Source organism: Schistocerca serialis, chromosome 8, assembly GCF_023864345.2.
Source record: "Schistocerca serialis cubense isolate TAMUIC-IGC-003099 chromosome 8, iqSchSeri2.2, whole genome shotgun sequence".
Taxonomy (NCBI): Eukaryota; Metazoa; Arthropoda; class Insecta; order Orthoptera; family Acrididae; genus Schistocerca; species Schistocerca serialis.
This window is the reverse complement of record NC_064645.1, coordinates 27,188,127-27,209,543: the sequence shown is the minus strand read 5'-3', so window position 1 is coordinate 27,209,543 and position 21,417 is coordinate 27,188,127.

Below are 21,417 nucleotides of genomic sequence, written 5' to 3'. Positions count from 1 at the left end.
AATACAAAATGCACAATACCAACTGAAGTACAAGATGACTGACTGTTCTTACTGTCTATGTTTGAACCTTTCCTGTGAGACCATATTTAGAGTCCGATGCTTCACGTCAGGTTCACTGTATCCTTTTAACATTCTTATTGACGATGAAACACAGAAATTGCATCGGAATTAAATACAAAATGCACAATGCCTACTTAGGCACAAGAAGACTGACTGTTATTACCTTCTAAGATTTGAACCTTTCCTGTGAGACCAATTTTAGATTCCGATGCTTCACTTGAGGTTTAATGTATCCCTTGGACATTCTTATTGACGATGAAACACAGAAATTGCATCGGAATTAAATACAAAAGGCACAATGCCGACGTAACTACAAGAAGACTGACTCTTATTACTGTCTATGCTTTGAACCTTTCCTGTGAGACCAGTTTTAGATTCCGATGCTTTACTTCAGGATTACTGTATCCCTAGGGCCTTCTTATTGACGCTGAAACACAGAAATTGCATCGGAATTAGATACAAAATGCACAATGCCGACTTAAGTACAAGAAGTCTGACTCTTCTTATTGTCTATGTTTTGAACCTTTCCTATGAGACCAGTTTTAGATTCCGATGATTCACATCAGGCTTACTCTATCCCTTGGAACTTCTCATTGACGATGAAACACAGAAATTGCATCGGAATTAAATACAAAGTTCACAATACCGACGTAAGTACAAGAAGACTTACTTCTCTCACTGTCTATGTTATGGGCCTTTCCTGTGAGACCAGTTTTAGATTCCGATGCTTCACTTAAGGTTTACTGCATCCCATGGACCATCTTATTGTCGATGAAACACAAAAATTGCATCGGAATTAAATACAAAGGGCACAATACCGAATTAAGTACAAGACGAATGTCTCTTCTTACTGTCTATGTTTTGAACCTTTCCTGTGAGACCAGTTTTAGATTCTGATGCTTCACTTGAGGTTTACTGTAACCCTTGGACCTTCTTATTGACGATGAAACACAGAAATTGCATCGGAATTAAATACAAAACTCACAATACCGACTTAAGTACAAGAAGACTGTCTCTTCTTACTGTCTATGTTTTGAACCTTTCCTGTGAGAGCAGTTTTAGATTCCGATGCTTCACTTCTGGTTTACTGTATCCCTTGGACCTTCTTAATGACGATGAAACACAGAACTTGCATCTTAATTAAATAAAAAAGCAAAATGCTGATTTAAGTAGAAGAAGACGGACTCTTCTTAGAGTCTATGTTTGAATCTTTCCTGTGAGACCAGTTTGAGATTCCGATGCTTCACTTCATTTTTACTGTATCCCTTGGACCTTCTAATTGACGATGAAACTCAGAAATTGCATCGGAATTTAATACAAAAGGCGCAATGCCGACTTAAGTATAAGAGGACTGACTCTTCTTACGTTCTATGATTTGAGCCTTTCCTGTGAGTCCAGTTTTAGATATCAATGCTTCACTTCAGGTTTACTGTATCCCTTGGACCTTCTTATTGACGATAAAACACAGAAATTGCATCGGAATTAAATACAAACGACACAATGCGTACTTAAGTCCAAGAAGACTGACACTTCTTACTGTCTATACTTTGAACCTTTCCTGTGCGGCCAGTTTTAGATTTCGATGCTTCACTTGAGGTTTACTGTATCCCTTGGACCTTCTTATGAGGATGAAACATAGAAATTGCATCGTTATTAAATACAAAAGGCACAATGCCGACTTAAGTACAAGAAGACTGACTCTTTTTACTGTCAATGTTTTGAATCTTTCCTGTGAGACCAGTTTTAGATTCCAATGGCTCACTTCAGGTTTACTGTATCCCTTGCACTTTCTTATTGACGATGTATCACAGAAATTACATCGGACTTAAATACAAAAGGGACAATGCCGACTTAAGTACAAGAGGACTGACTCTTCTTACAGTCTATGATTTGAGGCTTTAATATGAGACCAGTTTTAGATATCGATGCTTCACTTCAGGCTTACTGTACCCCTTGGACCTTCTTATTGACGATGAAACACAGAAATTGCATCTTAATTAAATAAAAAATCAAAATGCCGATTTAAGTACAAGAAGACTAACTCTTCTTACTGTCTATGTTTTGAACTATTCCTGTGCGACCAGTTTTAGATTCCGATGCCTCACTTCAGGTTTACTGTATCCCTTGGACCTTCTTATGACGATGAAACAAAGAAATTGGATCGGAATTAAATACAAAAGGCACAATACCGAATTAAGTACAAGACGAATGTCTCTTCTTACTGTCTATGTTTTGAACCTTTCCTGGGAGACCAGTTTTAGATTACGATGCTTCACTACAGGTTTACTGTATCCCTCTGACTTCCTTATTGACGATGAAACACAGAAATTGCATCGGAATTAAATACAAAATGCACAATACCAACTGAAGTACAAGATGACTGACTCTTCTTACTGTCTATGTTTGAACCTTTCCTCTGAGACCATATTTAGAGTCAGATGCTTCACGTCAGGTTCACTGTATCCTTTGGACATTCTTATTGACGATGAAACACAGAAATTGTATCGGTATTAAATACAAAATGCACAATGCCGACTTAGGCACAAGAAGACTGACTGTTATTACCTTCTATGATTTGAACCTTTCTTGTGAGACCAGTTTTAGATTCCGAAGCTTCACTTGAGGTTTACTGTAACCCTTGGACCTTCTTATTGACGATGAAACACAGAAATTGCATCGGAATTAAATACAAAACTCACAATACCGACTTAAGTACAAGAAGACTGACTCTTCTTACTGTCTATGTTTTGAACCTTACCTGTGAGAGCAGTTTTAGATTCCGATATTTCACTTGTGGTTTACTGTATCCCTTGGACCTTCTTAATGACGATGAAACACAGAACTTGCATCTTAATTAAATAAAAAAGCAAAATGCTGATTAAAGTAAAAGAAGACGGACTCTCCTTAGAGTCTATGTTTGAATCTTTCCTGTGAGACCAGTTTGAGATTCCGATGCTTCACTTCATTTTTACTGTATCCCTTGGACCTTCTAATTGACGATGAAACTCAGAAATTGCATCGGAATATAATACAAAAGGCGCAATACCGACTTAAGTATAAGAGGACTGACTCTTCTTACGTTCTATGATTTGAGCCTTTCCTGTGAGACCAGTTTTAGATATCAATGCTTCACTTCAGATCTACTGTATCCCTTGGACCTTCTTATTGACGATGAAACACAGAAATTGCATCGGAATTAAATACAAACGGCACAATGCGGAGTTAAGTCCAAGAAGACTGACACTTCTTACTGTCTATACTTTGAACCATTCCTGTGCGGCCAGTTTTAGATTCCGATACTTCACTTGAGGTTTACTGTATCCCTTGGACCTTCTTATGACGATGAAACATAGAAATTGCATCGGAATTAAATACAAAAGGCACAATGCCGACTTAAGTACAAGAAGACTGACCCTTTTTACTTTCTATGTTTTGAATCTTTCCTGTGAGACCAGTTTTAGATTCCAATGGCTCACTTCAGGTTTACTGTATCCCTTGCACTTTCTTATTGACGATGAATCACAGAAATTACATCGGAATTAAATACAAAAGAGACAATGCCGACTTAAGTACAAGAGGACTGACTCTTCTTACATTCTATGATTTGAGGCTTTAATATGAGACCAGTTTTAGATATCGATGCTTCACTTCAGGCTTACTGTATCCCTTGGACCTTCATATTGACGATGAAACACAGAAATTGCATCTTAATTAAATAAAAAAGCAAAATGCCGATTTAAGTACAAGAAGAATAACTCTTCTTACTGTCTATGCTTTGAACCATTCCTGTGCGACCAGCTTTAGATTCCGATGCTTCACTTCAGGTTTACTGTATCCCTTGGACCTTCTTATGACGATGAAACATAGAAAATGGATCGGAATTAAATACAAAAGGCACAATGCCGACTTAAGTACAAGAAGACTGACTCTTTTTAATGTCTACGTTTTGAACCTTTCCTGTGCGACCAGTTTTCGATTCCGATGCTTCTCTTCAGGTTTACTGTATCCCTTGGACCTTCTTATGACGATGAAACACAGAAATTGCATCGGAATTAATTACAAAATGCACAATGCCGACTTAAGTACCAGAGGCCTGACTCTTCTTAGTTTCTATGATTTTAGCCTTTCCTGTGAGGCCAGTTTTGGATATCAATGCTTCAGTTCAGGTTTACTGTATAGCTTGGACTTTCTTATTGACGATGAAACACAGAAATTGCATCGGAATTAAATACAAAAGGCACAATGCCGACATAAGTACAAGAAGACTGACTCTTCTTACTTTCTCTGTCTTGAACCTTTCCTGTGAGACAAGTTTTAGATTCAGATACTTCACTTCAGGTTTACTGTATCCCTTGGACCTTCTTATTCACGATGAGACACAGAAATTGCATCGGAATAAAATACAAAAGGCACAATGCCGACTTAAGTACAACAAGACTCACTCTTCTTACTGTCTAGGTTTGAAATTTTCCTGTGAGACCAGTTTTAGATTCCAATGCTTCACTACAGGTTTACTGAATCCCTTGGACCTTAGTATTGACGATGAAACACAGAAGTTGCATTGGAATTAAAACAAAAGCCACAATGCCGACTTAAGTACAAGATGACTGACTCTTCTTACGGTCTATATTTTGAACCATTCCTGTGAGACCAGTTTTAGATTCCGATGCTTCACTTCAGGTTTACTGTATCCCTTGGACCTTCGTATCGACGATGAAACAGAAATTGCAACTTAATGAAATAAAAAGGCAAAATGCCGATTTAAGTACAAGAAGACTGGCTCTTCTTACTGTATATGTTTGAACCTTTCCTGCGAGACCAGTTTGAGATTCCGATGCTTCACTTCAGGTTTACTGTACCCCTTGGACCTTCTTATTGACAACGAAACACAGAAATTGCATCGGAATTAAATACAAAAGGCACAATGTCGACATAAGTACAAGAAGACTGACTCTTCTTACTTTCTCTGTCTTGAACCTTTCCTGTGAGACAAGTTTTAGATTCCGATACTTCACTTCAGGTTTACTGTATCCCTTGGACCTTCTTATTCACGATGAGACACAGAAATTGCATCGGAATAAAATACAAAAGGCACAATGCCGACTTAAGTACAACAAGACTCACTCTTCTTACTGTCTAAGTTTTGAACTTTTCCTGTGAGACCAGTTTTAGATTCCGATGCTTCTCTTCAGGTTTACTGAATCCCTTGGACCTTCGTATTGACGATGAAACACAGAAATTGCATTGCAATTAAAACAAAAGCCCCAATGCCGACTTAAGTTCAAGAAGACTGACTCTTCTAACTGTCTATGTTTTGAACCATTTCTGTGAGACCAGTTGTAGATACCGATGCTTCACATCAAGTTTTCGGTATCCTTTGGACCTTCTTATTGACGATGAAACACAGAAATTGCATCGGAATTGAATACAAAAGGCACAATGCCGACCTAGGAGCAAGAAGACTGACTCTTCTTACATTCTATGATTTGAGCCTTTCCTGTGAGACCAGTACTAGATATCAATGCTTCACTTCAGGTTTACTGTATAGCTTGGACTTTCTTATTGACGATGAAACAGAGAAATTGTATCGGAATTAAATACAAAGGGCACAATGCCGACTTCAGTACAAGGAGACTGACTCTTCGTACTGTCTATGTTTGAAATTTTCCTGTGAGACCAGTTTTAGATTCCGATGCTTGACTACAGGTTTACTGAATCCCTTGGACCTTCGTATTGACGATGAAACACAGAAGTTGCATTGGAATTAAAACAAAAGCCACAATGCCGACTTAAGTACAAGATGACTGACTCTTCTTACTGTCTATATTTTGAACCATTCCTGTGAGACCAGTTGTAGATTCCGATGCTTCACTTCAGGTTTACTGTATCCCTTGGACCTTCGTATTGACGATGAAACGGAAATTGCAACTTAATTAAATAAAAAGGCAAAAGCCGATTTAAGTACAAGAAGACTGCCTCCTCTTACTGTATATGTTTGAAGCTTTCCTGCGAGACCAGTTATAGATTCCGATGCTTCACTTCAGGATTACTGTATCCCTTGCACCTTCTTATTGACGATGAAACACAGAAATTGCATCGGAATTAAATAAAAAAGCAGAATGCCGTCTTATGTACAAGACGACTGACTCTTCTTACCTTCTCCGTTATGAACCTTTCCTGTGAGACCAGTTTTAGGTTCCGATGCTTCACTTCAAGTTTACTGTATCCCTTGGATCTACTTATTGAAGATGAAACGCAGAAATTGTATCGGAATTAAATACAAAAGGCACAATGCCGACTTAAGTACAAGAAGACTGACTCTTCTTACTGTCTGTGTTTTGAACCTTTCCTGTGTGACCAGTTTTAGATTCCGATGCTTCACTTCAGGTTTACTGTATCCCTTGGTCCTTCTCATTGACGATGAAACACAGAAATTGTATCGGAATTAAGTAAAAAAGGCACAATCACGTCTTATGTACAAGAAGACTGACTCTTCTTATCTTCTCTGTTTTGAACCTTTCCTGTAAGACCAGTTTTAGGTTCAGGTGCTTCACTTCAGGTTTACTATATCCCTTGGACCTTCTTCTTGAGGATGAAACACAGAAATTGCATCGGAATTATATACAAAAGGCACAATGCCGACGTAAGTACAAGAAGACTGACTCTTCTTACTGTCTATGATTTGAACCTTTCCTGTGAGACCAGTTTTAGATTCCGATGGTTCACTTCAGGTTTACTGTATCCCTTAGACATTCTTATTGACGCTGAAACACAGATATTGCATCGGAATTTAATACAAAAGGCACAATGCCGACATAAGTACAAGAAGACTGACTCTTCTTACTGTCTATGATTTGAATGTTTCCTGTGAGACCTGTTTTAGATTCCGATGCTTCACTTCAGGTTTACTTTAACAATTACACCTTCTTATTGACGATGAAGCACAGAAATTGCATCGGAATTAAATAAAAAAGGCACAATGCCGACTTATGTACAGTAAGACTGACTCTTGTTACCTTCTCTTTTTTTAACCTATCGTGTGAGACCAGTTTTAGATTCCGGTGCTTCACTACAGGTTTGCTGTATCCCTTGGTCTTTCTTATTGACGATGAAGCACAGAAATAGCATCGGAATAAAATACAAAAGGCACAATGTCGACTTAAGTACAAGAAGACTGACTCTTCTTACCTTCTCTGTTCTGAACCTTTCCTGTGAGACCAGTTTTAGATTCCGATGCTTCAGTTCAGGTTCACTGAATCCCTTCGACCTTCGTATTGCCGACGAAACACAGAAATTGCATTTGAATTAGATCAAAAGCCACAATGCCGACTTAAGTACAAGAAGACTGACTCTTCTTTCCTTCTCCGTTATGAACCTTTCCTGTGAGACCAGTTTTAGTTTCCGATGGTTCACTTCAGGTTTACTGTATCCCTTGGATCTTCATATTGACGCTGAAACACAGAAATTGCATCGGAATTAAATACACAAGGCACTATGCCTACTTAAGTACAAGAAGTCTGACTCTTCTTACTGTATATAATTTGAGCCTTTCCTGCGTGACCAGTTTTAGATTCCGATGCTTCACATTAGGTTTACTGTACCCCTTGGACCTTCTTATTGACGATGAAACACAGAAATTGCATCGGAATTAATTACAAAAAGCACAATGCCGACTTAACTACAAGAAGTCTGACTCTTCCTACTGTCTATGTTTTGAACCTTTCATGTGAGACCAGTTTTAGTTTCCGATGCTTCACTTCTTGTTTACAATATCCCAAAACCTACTTAATGACGATGAAACACAGAACTTGCATCTTAATTAAATAAAAAGCAAAATGCCGATTTAAGTACAAGAAGACGGACTCTTCTTACTGTCTATGCTTTGAGCCTTTCCTGTGAGACCAGTTTTAGATTCCGATGCTTCACATAAGATTTACTGTATCCCATGGACCCTCTTATTGACGATGAAAGACAGAAATTACATCGGAATTAAATACAAAAGGCACAATGCCTACATAAGTACAAGAAGACTGACTCTTCTTACTTTCTCTGTCTTGAACCTTTCCTGTGAGACAAGTTTTAGATTCAGATACTTCACTTCAGGTTTACTGTATCCCTTGGACCTTCTTATTCACGATGAGACACAGAAATTGCATCGGAATAAAATACAAAAGGCACAATGCCGACTTAAGTACAACAAGACTCAATCTTCTTACTGTCTAGGTTTGAAATTTTCCTGTGAGACCAGTTTTAGATTCCAATGCTTCACTACAGGTTTACTGAATCCCTTGGACCTTAGTATTGACGATGAAACACAGAAGTTGCATTGGAATTAAAACAAAAGCCACAATGCCGACTTAAGTACAAGATGACTGACTCTTCTTACGGTCTATATTTTGAACCATTCCTGTGAGACCAGTTGTAGATTCCGATGCTTCACTTCAGGTTTACTGTATCCCTTGGACCTTCGTATCGACGATGAAACAGAAATTGCAACTTAATGAAATAAAAAGGCAAAATGCCGATTTAAGTACAAGAAGACTGGCTCTTCTTACTGTATATGTTTGAACCTTTCCTGCGAGACCAGTTTGAGATTCCGATGCTTCACTTCAGGTTTACTGTACCCCTTGGACCTTCTTATTGACAACGAAACACAGAAATTGCATCGGAATTAAATACAAAAGGCACAATGTCGACATAAGTACAAGAAGACTGACTCTTCTTACTTTCTCTGTCTTGAACCTTTCCTGTGAGACAAGTTTTAGATTCCGATACTTCACTTCAGGTTTACTGTATCCCTTGGACCTTCTTATTCACGATGAGACACAGAAATTGCATCGGAATAAAATACAAAAGGCACAATGCCGACTTAAGTACAACAAGACTCACTCTTCTTACTGTCTAAGTTTTGAACTTTTCCTGTGAGACCAGTTTTAGATTCCGATGCTTCTCTTCAGGTTTACTGAATCCCTTGGACCTTCGTATTGACGATGAAACACAGAAATTGCATTGCAATTAAAACAAAAGCCCCAATGCCGACCTAAGTTCAAGAAGACTGACTCTTCTAACTGTCTATGTTTTGAACCATTTCTGTGAGACCAGTTGTAGATACCGATGCTTCACATCAAGTTTTCGGTATCCTTTGGACCTTCTTATTGACGATGAAACACAGAAATTGCATCGGAATTGAATACAAAAGGCACAATGCCGACCTAGGAGCAAGAAGACTGACTCTTCTTACATTCTATGATTTGAGCCTTTCCTGTGAGACCAGTACTAGATATCAATGCTTCACTTCAGGTTTACTGTATAGCTTGGACTTTCTTATTGACGATGAAACAGAGAAATTGTATCGGAATTAAATACAAAAGGCACAATGCCGACTTCAGTACAAGGAGACTGACTCTTCGTACTGTCTATGTTTGAAATTTTCCTGTGAGACCAGTTTTAGATTCCGATGCTTGACTACAGGTTTACTGAATCCCTTGGACCTTCGTATTGACGATGAAACACAGAAGTTGCATTGGAATTAAAACAAAAGCCACAATGCCGACTTAAGTACAAGATGACTGACTCTTCTTACTGTCTATATTTTGAACCATTCCTGTGAGACCAGTTGTAGATTCCGATGCTTCACTTCAGGTTTACTGTATCCCTTGGACCTTCGTATTGACGATGAAACGGAAATTGCAACTTAATTAAATAAAAAGGCAAAAGCCGATTTAAGTACAAGAAGACTGCCTCCTCTTACTGTATATGTTTGAACCTTTCCTGCGAGACCAGTTATAGATTCCGATGCTTCACTTCAGGATTACTGTATCCCTTGCACCTTCTTATTGACGATGAAACACAGAAATTGCATCGGAATTAAATAAAAAAGCAGAATGCCGTCTTATGTACAAGACGACTGACTCTTCTTACCTTCTCCGTTATGAACCTTTCCTGTGAGACCAGTTTTAGGTTCCGATGCTTCACTTCAAGTTTACTGTATCCCTTGGATCTACTTATTGAAGATGAAACGCAGAAATTGTATCGGAATTAAATACAAAAGGCACAATGCCGACTTAAGTACAAGAAGACTGACTCTTCTTACTGTCTGTGTTTTGAACCTTTCCTGTGTGACCAGTTTTAGATTCCGATGCTTCACTTCAGGTTTACTGTATCCCTTGGTCCTTCTCATTGACGATGAAACACAGAAATTGTATCGGAATTAAGTAAAAAAGGCACAATCACGTCTTATGTACAAGAAGACTGACTCTTCTTATCTTCTCTGTTTTGAACCTTTCCTGTAAGACCAGTTTTAGGTTCAGGTGCTTCACTTCAGGTTTACTATATCCCTTGGACCTTCTTCTTGAGGATGAAACACAGAAATTGCATCGGAATTATATACAAAAGGCACAATGCCGACGTAAGTACAAGAAGACTGACTCTTCTTACTGTCTATGATTTGAACCTTTCCTGTGAGACCAGTTTTAGATTCCGATGGTTCACTTCAGGTTTACTGTATCCCTTAGACATTCTTATTGACGCTGAAACACAGATATTGCATCGGAATTTAATACAAAAGGCACAATGCCGACATAAGTACAAGAAGACTGACTCTTCTTACTGTCTATGATTTGAATGTTTCCTGTGAGACCTGTTTTAGATTCCGATGCTTCACTTCAGGTTTACTTTAACAATTACACCTTCTTATTGACGATGAAGCACAGAAATTGCATCGGAATTAAATAAAAAAGGCACAATGCCGACTTATGTACAGTAAGACTGACTCTTGTTACCTTCTCTTTTTTTAACCTATCGTGTGAGACCAGTTTTAGATTCCGGTGCTTCACTACAGGTTTGCTGTATCTCTTGGTCTTTCTTATTGACGATGAAGCACAGAAATAGCATCGGAATAAAATACAAAAGGCACAATGTCGACTTAAGTACAAGAAGACTGACTCTTCTTACCTTCTCTGTTTTGAACCTTTCCTGTGAGACCAGTTTTAGATTCCGATGCTTCAGTTCAGGTTCACTGAATCCCTTCGACCTTCGTATTGCCGACGAAACACAGAAATTGCATTTGAATTAGATCAAAAGCCACAATGCCGACTTAAGTACAAGAAGACTGACTCTTCTTTCCTTCTCCGTTATGAACCTTTCCTGTGAGACCAGTTTTAGTTTCCGATGGTTCACTTCAGGTTTACTGTATCCCTTGGATCTTCATATTGACGCTGAAACACAGAAATTGCATCGGAATTAAATACACAAGGCACTATGCCTACTTAAGTACAAGAAGTCTGACTCTTCTTACTGTATATAATTTGAGCCTTTCCTGCGTGACCAGTTTTAGATTCCGATGCTTAACATTAGGTTTACTGTACCCCTTGGACCTTCTTATTGACGATGAAACACAGAAATTGCATCGGAATTAATTACAAAAAGCACAATGCCGACTTAACTACAAGAAGTCTGACTCTTCCTACTGTCTATGTTTTGAACCTTTCATGTGAGACCAGTTTTAGTTTCCGATGCTTCACTTCTTGTTTACAATATCCCAAAACCTACTTAATGACGATGAAACACAGAACTTGCATCTTAATTAAATAAAAAGCAAAATGCCGATTTAAGTACAAGAAGACGGACTCTTCTTACTGTCTATGCTTTGAGCCTTTCCTGTGAGACCAGTTTTAGATTCCGATGCTTCACATAAGATTTACTGTATCCCATGGACCCTCTTATTGACGATGAAACACAGAAATTGCATCGGAATTAAATACAAAACTGGCAATACCGACTTAAGTACAAGAAGACTTACTCTTCCTACTGTGTATGTTTTGAACCTTTCCTGTGAGACCAGTTTTAGATTCCGATGCTTCACTTCTGGCTTACTGTACCCCTTGGAACTTCTTAATGACGATGAAACACAGAACTTGCATCTAAATTAAATAAAAAGGCAAAATGCCGATTTAAGTAAAAGAAGAAGGACTCTTCTTACTGTCTATGTTTGAACCTTTCCTGTGAGACCATTTTGAGATTCCGATGCTTCACTTCGGGTTTACTGTATCCCTTGGACCATCTAATTGATGATGAAACACAGAAATTGCATCGGAATTTAATACAAAAGGCACAATGCCGACTTAAGTACAAGAGAACTGACTCTTCTTACATTCTATGAGTTGAGCCTTTACTGTGAGACCAGTTTTAGATATCAATGCTTCACTTCAGGTTTACTATATCCCGTGGACCTTCTTATTGACGATGAAACACAGAAATTGCATCGGAATTAAATACAAAAGGCACAATGCCGACTTAAGTACAAGAAGACTGACTCTTCTTACTGTCTATGCTCTGAACCTTTCCTGTGAGACCAGTTTTAGATTCCGATGCCTCACTTCAGGTTTAATCTATCCCTTGGACCTTCTTATGACGATGAAACACAGAAATTGCAACGGAATTAAATACAAAAGGCACAATGCCGACTTAAGTACAAGAAGACTGACCCTTTTTACTGTCTATGTTTGAACCTTTCCTGTGAGACCAGTTTTAGATTCCGATGCTGCACTTCTTGTTTACTATATCCCAAGACCTACTTAATGACGATGAAACACCGAACTTGCATCTTAATTAAATAAAAAGCAAAATGCCGATTTAAGTACAAGAAGACGGACTCTTCTTACTGTCTATGTTTTGAGCCTTTCCTGTGAGACCAGTTATAGATTCCGATGCTTCACATAAGATTTACTGTATCCCATGGACCATCTTATTGTCGATGAAACACAGAAATTGATTCGGAATTTAAAGAAAAGAAATGGCTCTGAGCACTATGGGACTCAACTGCTGAGGTCATTAGTCCCCTAGAACTTAGAACTAGTTAAACCTAACTAACCTAAGGACATCACGAACATCCATGCCCGAGGCAGGATTCGAACCTGCGACCGTAGCGGTCTTGCGGTCCCAGACTGCAGCGCCTTTAACCGTACGGCCACTTCGGCCGGCGATTCGGAATTTAAATACAAAAGGCAGAATACCGGATGAAGTACAAGAGGAATGTCTCTTCTTACTGTCTATGCCTTGAACGTTTCCTGTGAGACCAGTCTTAGATTCCGATGATTCACTTCAGGCTTATTGTATCCATTGGTCCTTCTTATTGACGATGAAACACAGAAATTGCATCGGAATTAAATACAAAATGCCACAATGCCGACTTAAGCTCAAGAAGACACACTCGTATTACCTTCAACTATTTGAAGCTTTCCTGTGAGACCAGTTTAGATTCCGATGCTTCACTTGAGGTTTACTGTATCCCTTGGACCTTCTTGTTGACGATGAAACACAGAAATAGCATCGGAATGTAATACAAAAGGCACAATGCCGACTTAAGTACAAGAGGACTGACTCTTCTTACATTTTTTGATTTGAGCCTTTCCTGTGAAACCAGTTTTAGATATCTATGCTTCACTTCAGGTTTACTGTATGCCTTGGACCTTCTTATTGACCATGAAACACAGAAATTGCATCGGAATTTAATACAAAATGCACAATGCCGACTTAAGCACAAGAAGACTGACTGTTATTACCTTCTATGATTTGAAACTTTCCTGTGAGACCAGTTTTAGAATCCGATGCTTCACTTGAAGTTTACTGTATCCCTTGGACCTTCTTATTGACGATGAAACACAGAAATTGCATCGGAATTAAATACAAAACTGGCAATACCGACTTAAGTACAAGAAGACTGACTCTTCCTACTGTCTATGTTATGAACCTTTCCTGTGAGACCAGTTTTAGATTCCGATGCTTCACCCCTTGGAACTTCTTAATGACGATGAAACACAGAACTTGCATCTTAATTAAATAAAGAAGCAAAATGCCGATTTAAGTAAAAGAAGAAGGACTCTTCTTACTGTCTATGTTTGAACCTTTCCTGTGAGACCAGTTTGAGATTCCGATGCTTCACTTCGGGTTTACTGTAACCCTTGGACCTTCTTATTGACGATCAAACACAGGAATTGCATCGGAATTAAATACAAAAGGCACAATGCCGACTTAAGTACAAGAAGACTGACTCTTCTTACTGTCTGTGCTCTGAACCTTTGCTGTGAGACCAGTTTTAGATTCCGATGCTTCACTTCAGGTTTACTGTATCCCTTGGACCTTCTTATGACGACGAAACACAGAAATTGCATCGGAATTAAATGCAAAAGGCACAATGCCGACTTAAGTACAAGAAGATTGACCCTTTTTGCTGTCTATGTTTGAAACTTTCCTGTGAGTCCAGATCCAGATTCCGATGCGTCACTTCAGGTTTACTGTATTCCTTGCACCTTCTTATTGAGGATGAATCACAGAAATTGCATCGGAATTTAATACAAAAGGCACAATGCCGACTTAAGTACAAGAGGACTGACTCTTCTTACATTTTTTGATTTGAGCCTTTCCTGTGAAACCAGTTTTAGATATCAATTCTTCATTTCAGGTTTACTGTATGCCTCGGACCACCTTATTGACGATGAAACACAGAAATTGCATCGGAATTTAATACAAAAGGCACAATGTCGACTTAAGTACAAGAGGACGGACTCTTCTTACATCCTATGAATTGAGCCTTTCCTGTGAGACCAGTTTTAGATATCAATGCTTCACTTCAAGTTTACTGTATCCCTTGGACCTTCTTATTGACGATGAAGCACAGAAATTGCATCGGAAGTAAATGCAAAAGGCACAATACCAACTTAAGTACAAGATGACTAACTCTTCTTGCTGTCTATGTTTGAACCTTTCCTGTGAGACCAGTTTTAGAGTCCGATGCTTCACTTCAGGTTAACTGTATCCCTTAGACATTCTTATTGACGATGAAACACAGAGATTTCATCGGAATTAAATACAAAATGCACAATGCCGACTTAAGCACAAGAAGACTGACTGTTATTACCTTCTATGATTTGAAACTTTCCTGTGAGACCAGTTTTAGAATCCGATGCTTCACCTGAGGTTTACTGTATCCCTTGGACCTTCTTATTGACGATGAAACACAGAAATTGCATCGGAATTAAATATAAAACTCGCAATACCAACTTAAGTACAAGATGACTGACTCTTCCTACTGTCTATGTTTTGAACCTTTCCTGTGAGACCAGTTTTAGATTCCGATGCTTCACTTCTGGCTTACTGTACCTCTTGGAACTTCTTAATGAAGATGAAACACAGAACTTGCATCTTAATTAAATAAAAAAGCAAAATGTCGATTTAAGTAAAAGAAGAAGGACTCTTCTTACTGTCTATGTTTGAACCTTTCCTGTGAGACCAGTTTGACATTCCGATGCTTCACTTCGGGTTTACTGTATCCCTTGGACCATCTAATTGACGATGAAACACAGAAATTGCATCGGAATTTAATTTAAAAGGCACAATGCCGACTTAAGTACAAGAGGACTGACTGTTCTTACATTCTATGAGTTGAGCCTTTACTGTGAGACCAGTTTTAGATATCAATGCTTCACTTCAGGTTTACTGTATCCCTTGGACCTTCTTAATGAAGATGGAACACAGAACTTGCATCTTCATGAAATAAAAAAGCAAATAGCCGATTTAAGTTCAAGAAGACTGACTCTTCTTACCTTCTCTGCTTTGAACCTTTCCTGTGAGACCAGTTTCAGATTCCGATGCCTCACTTAAAATTTACCATATCCCATGGACCATCTGATTGACGATGAAACACAGGAATTGCATCGGAATTAAATACAAAGGGCACAATACCGAATTAAGTACAAGACGAATGTCTCTTCTTACTGTCTTTTTTTTTTTAACCTTTCCTGTGAGACCAGTTTTAGATTCCGATGCTTCACTCAGGTTTACTGTACCCTTGGACCCTCTTATTGACGATGAAAAACAGAAATAGAATAGGAATTAAATACAAAAGGCCCAATGCCGACTAAAGAACAAGAAGACTGACTCTTCTTACTGCCTATGCTTTGAACCTTTCCTGTGAGACAAGTTTTGGATTCCGATGATTCTTTTCAGGCTTACTGTATCCCTTGGTCCTTCTTATTGACGATGAAACACAGAAATTGCATCGTAATTTAATACAAATGCATAATGCCGACTTAAGTACAATAGGACTGACTATTCTTACATTCTATGATTTGAGCCTTTCCTGTGAGACCAGTTTTAGATTCCGATGCTTCACTTCAGGTTTACAGTATCCCTTGGTCCTTCTTATTGACGATGAAACACAGAAATAGAATAGGAATTAAATTCAAAAGGCCCAATGCCGTCTTAAGAACATGAAAACTGACTCTTCTTACCTTCTCTGCTTTGAACATTTCCTGTGAGACCAGTTTCAGATTCCGATGCTTGACTTCAGGTTTACTGTATCCCTTGGACCATCTTATTGACGCTGAAACACATAAATTGCATCGGAATTAAATACAAAAGGCACAATGCCGACTTAAGTACAAGAAGTCTGACTCTTCTTAGTGCCTATGCTTTGAACCTTTCCTGTGAGACCAGTTTTAGATTCCGATGATTCACTTCAATCTTACTGTATCTCTTGGACATTCTTATTGACGATTAAACACAGAAATTGCATCGGAATTAAATACAAAACTCACAATACCGACTTAAGCACAAGAATACTGACTCTTCTTATTGTCGATGTTTTGAACGTTTCCAATGAGACCAGTTTTAGATTCCGATGCTTCACTTCAGGTGTACTGTATCCCTAGGACATTCTTATTGACGAAGAAACACAGAAATTGCATCGGAATTAAATACAAAATGCACCAAGCCGACTTAAGCACAAGAAGACTGACTGTTATTACCTGCTATGATTTGAACCGTTCCTGTGAGACCAGTTTTAGATTCCCATGATTCTTTTCAAGCTTACTGTATCCCTTGGACCTTCTTATTGACGATGAAACACAGAAATTTGCAGCGGAATTAAATACAAAAGGCACAATACCGACTTAATTCCAAGAAGACTGACTCCTTTTACTGTCTATGTTTTGAGCGTTTCGTGTGAGACCAGATTTAGATTCCGATTCTTCACTTATGGTTTACTGTATCCCATGGATCATCTTATTGACGATGAAACACAGAAATTGCATCGGAATTAAATTCAAAAGGCACGATACCAACTGAAGTACAAGATGACTGACTCTTCTTACTGTCTATATTTGAACCTTGCCTGTGGGACCAGTTTTAGAGTCCGTTGCTTCACTTCAGGTTCACTGTATCCCTAGGACATTCTTATTGACGATGAAACACAGAAATTGCATCGGAATTAAATACAAAATGCACCATGCCGACTTAAGCACAAGAAGACTGACTGTTATTACCTTCTATGATTTGAACCGTTCCTGTGAGACCAGTTTTAAATTCCGATGCTTCACTCGAGGTTTACTGTATCCCTTGGACCTTCTTATTGACGATGAAACACAGAAATTGCATCGGAATTAAATGCAAAACTCACAATACCGACTTAGGTACAAAAAGACTGTCTCTTCCTACTGTCTATGTTTTGAACCTTTCCTGTGAGACCAGTTTTAGATTCCGATGCTTCACTTCTGGTTTACTGTATCCCTTGGACCTTCTTAATGACGATAAAACACAGAACTTGCATCTTAATTAAATAAAAAACGAAATGCCGATTTAAGTACAAGAAGACGGACTCTTCTTACTGTCTATGTTTGAACCTTTCCTGTGAGACCAGTTTGAGATTCCGATGCTTCACTTCAGGTTTACTGTATCCCTTGGACCTTCTAATTGACGATGACACTCAGAAATTGCATCGCAATTTAATACAAAAGGCACAATGCCGACTTAAGTACAAGAGGACTGACTCTTCTTACATTCTATGATTTGAGCCTTTTCTGTGAGTCCAGTTTTAGATATCAATGCTTCACTTCAGGTTTACTGTATCCCTTGGACCTTCTTATTGACGATGAAACACCGAAATTGCATCGGAATTAAGTACAAAAGGCACAATGCCAACTTAAGTACAAGAAGACTGGCTCCTCTTACTGTCTATGTTTTGAACCTTTCCTGTGAGACCAGTTTTAGATTCCGATGATTCACATCGGGGTTACTGTATCCCATGGACCATTTTATTGACGATGAAACACAGAAATTGCATCGGAATTAAATACAAAAGTACAATACCGAATTAAGTACAAGAGGAATGTCTCTTCTTACTGTCTATGTTTTGAACCTTTACTGTGAGACCAGTTTTAGATTACGATGCCTCATATCTGGTTAACTGTACCCTTGGACCTTCTTATTGACGATGAAACACAGAATATGCATCGGAATTAAATACAAGATGCACATTACCAACTGAAGGACAAAATGACTGACTCTTCTTACTGTCTATGTTTGAACCTTTCCCGTGAGACCAGTTGTAGAGTCCGATGCTTCACTTCAGGTTCACTGTATCCCTTGGACATTCTTATTGACGATGAAACCCAGAAATTGCATCGGAATTGAATACAAAATTCACAATGCCGACTTAAGCACAAGAAGACTGACTGTTATAACCTTCTATGATTTGAACCGCTCCTGTGAGACCAGTTTTAAATTCCGATGCTTCACTCGAGGTTTACTGTGTCCCTTGGACCTTCTTATTGACGACGAAACACAGAAATTGCATCGGAATTAAATGCAAAACTCACAATACCGACTTAGGTACAAAAAGACTGTCTCTTCCTACTGTCTATGTTTTGAACCTTTCCTGTGAGACCAGTTTTAGATTCCGATGCTTCACTTCTGGTTTACTGTATCCCTTGGACCTTCTTAATGACGATAAAACACAGAACTTGCATCTTAATTAAATAAAAAAGCGAAATGCCGATTTAAGTACAAGAAGACGGACTCTTCTTACTGTCTATGTTTGAACCTTTCCTGTGAGACCAGTTTGAGATTCCGATGCTTCACTTCAGGTTTACTGTATCCCTTGGACCTTCTAATTGACGATGACACTCAGAAATTGCATCGCAATTTAATACAAAAGGCACAATGCCGACTTAAGTACAAGAGGACTGACTCTTCTTACATTCTATGATTTGAGCCTTTTCTGTGAGTCCAGTTTTAGATATCAATGCTTCACTTCAGGTTTACTGTATCCCTTGGACCTTCTTATTGACGATGAAACACCGAAATTGCATCGGAAATTAATACAAAAGGCACAATGCCAACTTAAGTACAAGAAGACTGGCTCTTCTTACTGTCTATGTTTTGAACCTTTCCTGTGAGACCAGTTTTAGATTCCGATGATTCACATCGGGGTTACTGTATCCCATGGACCATTTTATTGACGATGAAACACAGAAATTGCATCGGAATTAAATACAAAAGTACAATACCGAATTAAGTACAAGAGGAAAGTCTCTTCTTACTGTCTATGTTTTGAACCTTTACTGTGAGACCAGTTTTAGATTACGATGCCTCACATCTGGTTAACTGTACCCTTGGACCTTCTTATTGACGATGAAACACAGAATATGCATCGGAATTAAATACAAAATGCACAATACCAACTGAAGGACAAAATGACTGACTCTTCTTACTGTCTATGTTTGAACCTTTCCCGTGAGACCAGTTGTAGAGTCCGATGCTTCACTTCAGGTTCACTGTATCCCTTGGACATTCTTATTGACGATGAAACCCAGAAATTGCATCGGAATTAAATACAAAATTCACAATGCCGACTTAAGCACAAGAAGACTGACTGTTATTACCTTCTATGATTTGAACCTTTCCTGTGAGACCAGTTTTAGATTCCGATGCTTCACTTCAGGTTCAATGTATCCCTTGGACCTTCTAATTTACGATGAAACTCAGAAATTGCATCGCAATTTAATACAAAAGGCACAATGAATATTTAAGTACAAGAGGACTGACTCCTCTTACATTCTTTGATTTGAGCCTCTCCTGTGAGTACATTTTTAGATATCAATGCTTCACTTCAGGTTTACTGTATCCCTTGGACCTTCTTATTGACGATGAAACACTGAAATTGCATCGGAATTAAATACAAAAGGCACAATGCCGTCTTAACTACAAGAAGACTGACTCTTCTTACTGTCTATGCTTTGAACCTTTCCTGTGAGACCAGTTTTAGATTCCGATGTTTTACTTCAGGTTTACTGTATCCCTTGGACCTTCTTATTGACGCTGAAACAAAGAAATTGCATTGGAATTAAATACCAAAGGCACAATGCCGACTTAAGTACAAGAAGTCTGACTCTTCTTAATGTCTATATTTTGAACCTTTCCTGTGAGACCAGTTTTAGATTCCGATGATTCACATCAGGCTTACTGAATCCCTTGGACCTTCTTATTGACGATGAAACACCAAAATTGCATCGGAATTAAATACAAAATTCACAATACCGACTTAAGTACAAGAAGACTGACTTCTCTTATTGTCTATGTTATGAGCCTTTCCTGTGAGACCAGTTTTAGATTCCGATGCTTCACTTAAGGTTTACTGCATCCCATGCACCATCTTATTGACGATGAAGCACAGAAATTGCATTGGAATTAAATGCAAAAGGCACAATACCGAATTAAGCACAAGACGAATGTCTCTTCTTACTGTCTATGTTTTGAACCTTTCCTGGGAGACCAGTTTTAGATTACGATGCTTCACTTCAGGTTTACTGTACCCTTGGACCTTCTTAGTGAAGATGAAAGACAGAAATTGCTTCGGAATTAAAGACAAAAGGCACAATGCCAAGTTAACTGCAAGAAGACTGACTCTTCTTACTGTCTATGATATGAGCCTTTCCTGTGAGACCAGTTTTGTATTCCGATGCTTCACTACAGGTTTACTGTATCCCTTGGACTTCCTTATTGACGATGAAACACAGAAATTGCATCGGAATTAAATACAAAATGCACAATACCAACTGAATTACAAGATGACTGACTCTTCTTACTGTCTATGTTTGAACCTTTCCTGTGAGACCAGATTTAGAGTCCGATGCTTCACTTCAGGTTCACTGTATCCTTTGGACATTATTATTGACGATGAAACACAGAAATTGCATCGGAATTAAATACAAAACTCACAATACCGACTTAAGTACAAGAAGACTGACTCTTCTTACTGTCTATGTTTTGAACCTTTCCTGTGAGAGCAGTTTTAGATTCTGATGCTTCACTTCTGGTTTACTGTATCCCTTGGACCTTCTTAATGACGATGAAACACAGAACTAGCATCTTAATTAAATAAAAAAGCAAAATGCCGATTTAAGTATAAGAAGACGGACTCTTCTAAGAGTCTATGTTTGAATCTTTCCTGTGAGACCAGTTTGAGATTCCGATGCTTCACTTCATTTTTACTGTATCCCTTGGACCTTCTAATTGAGGATG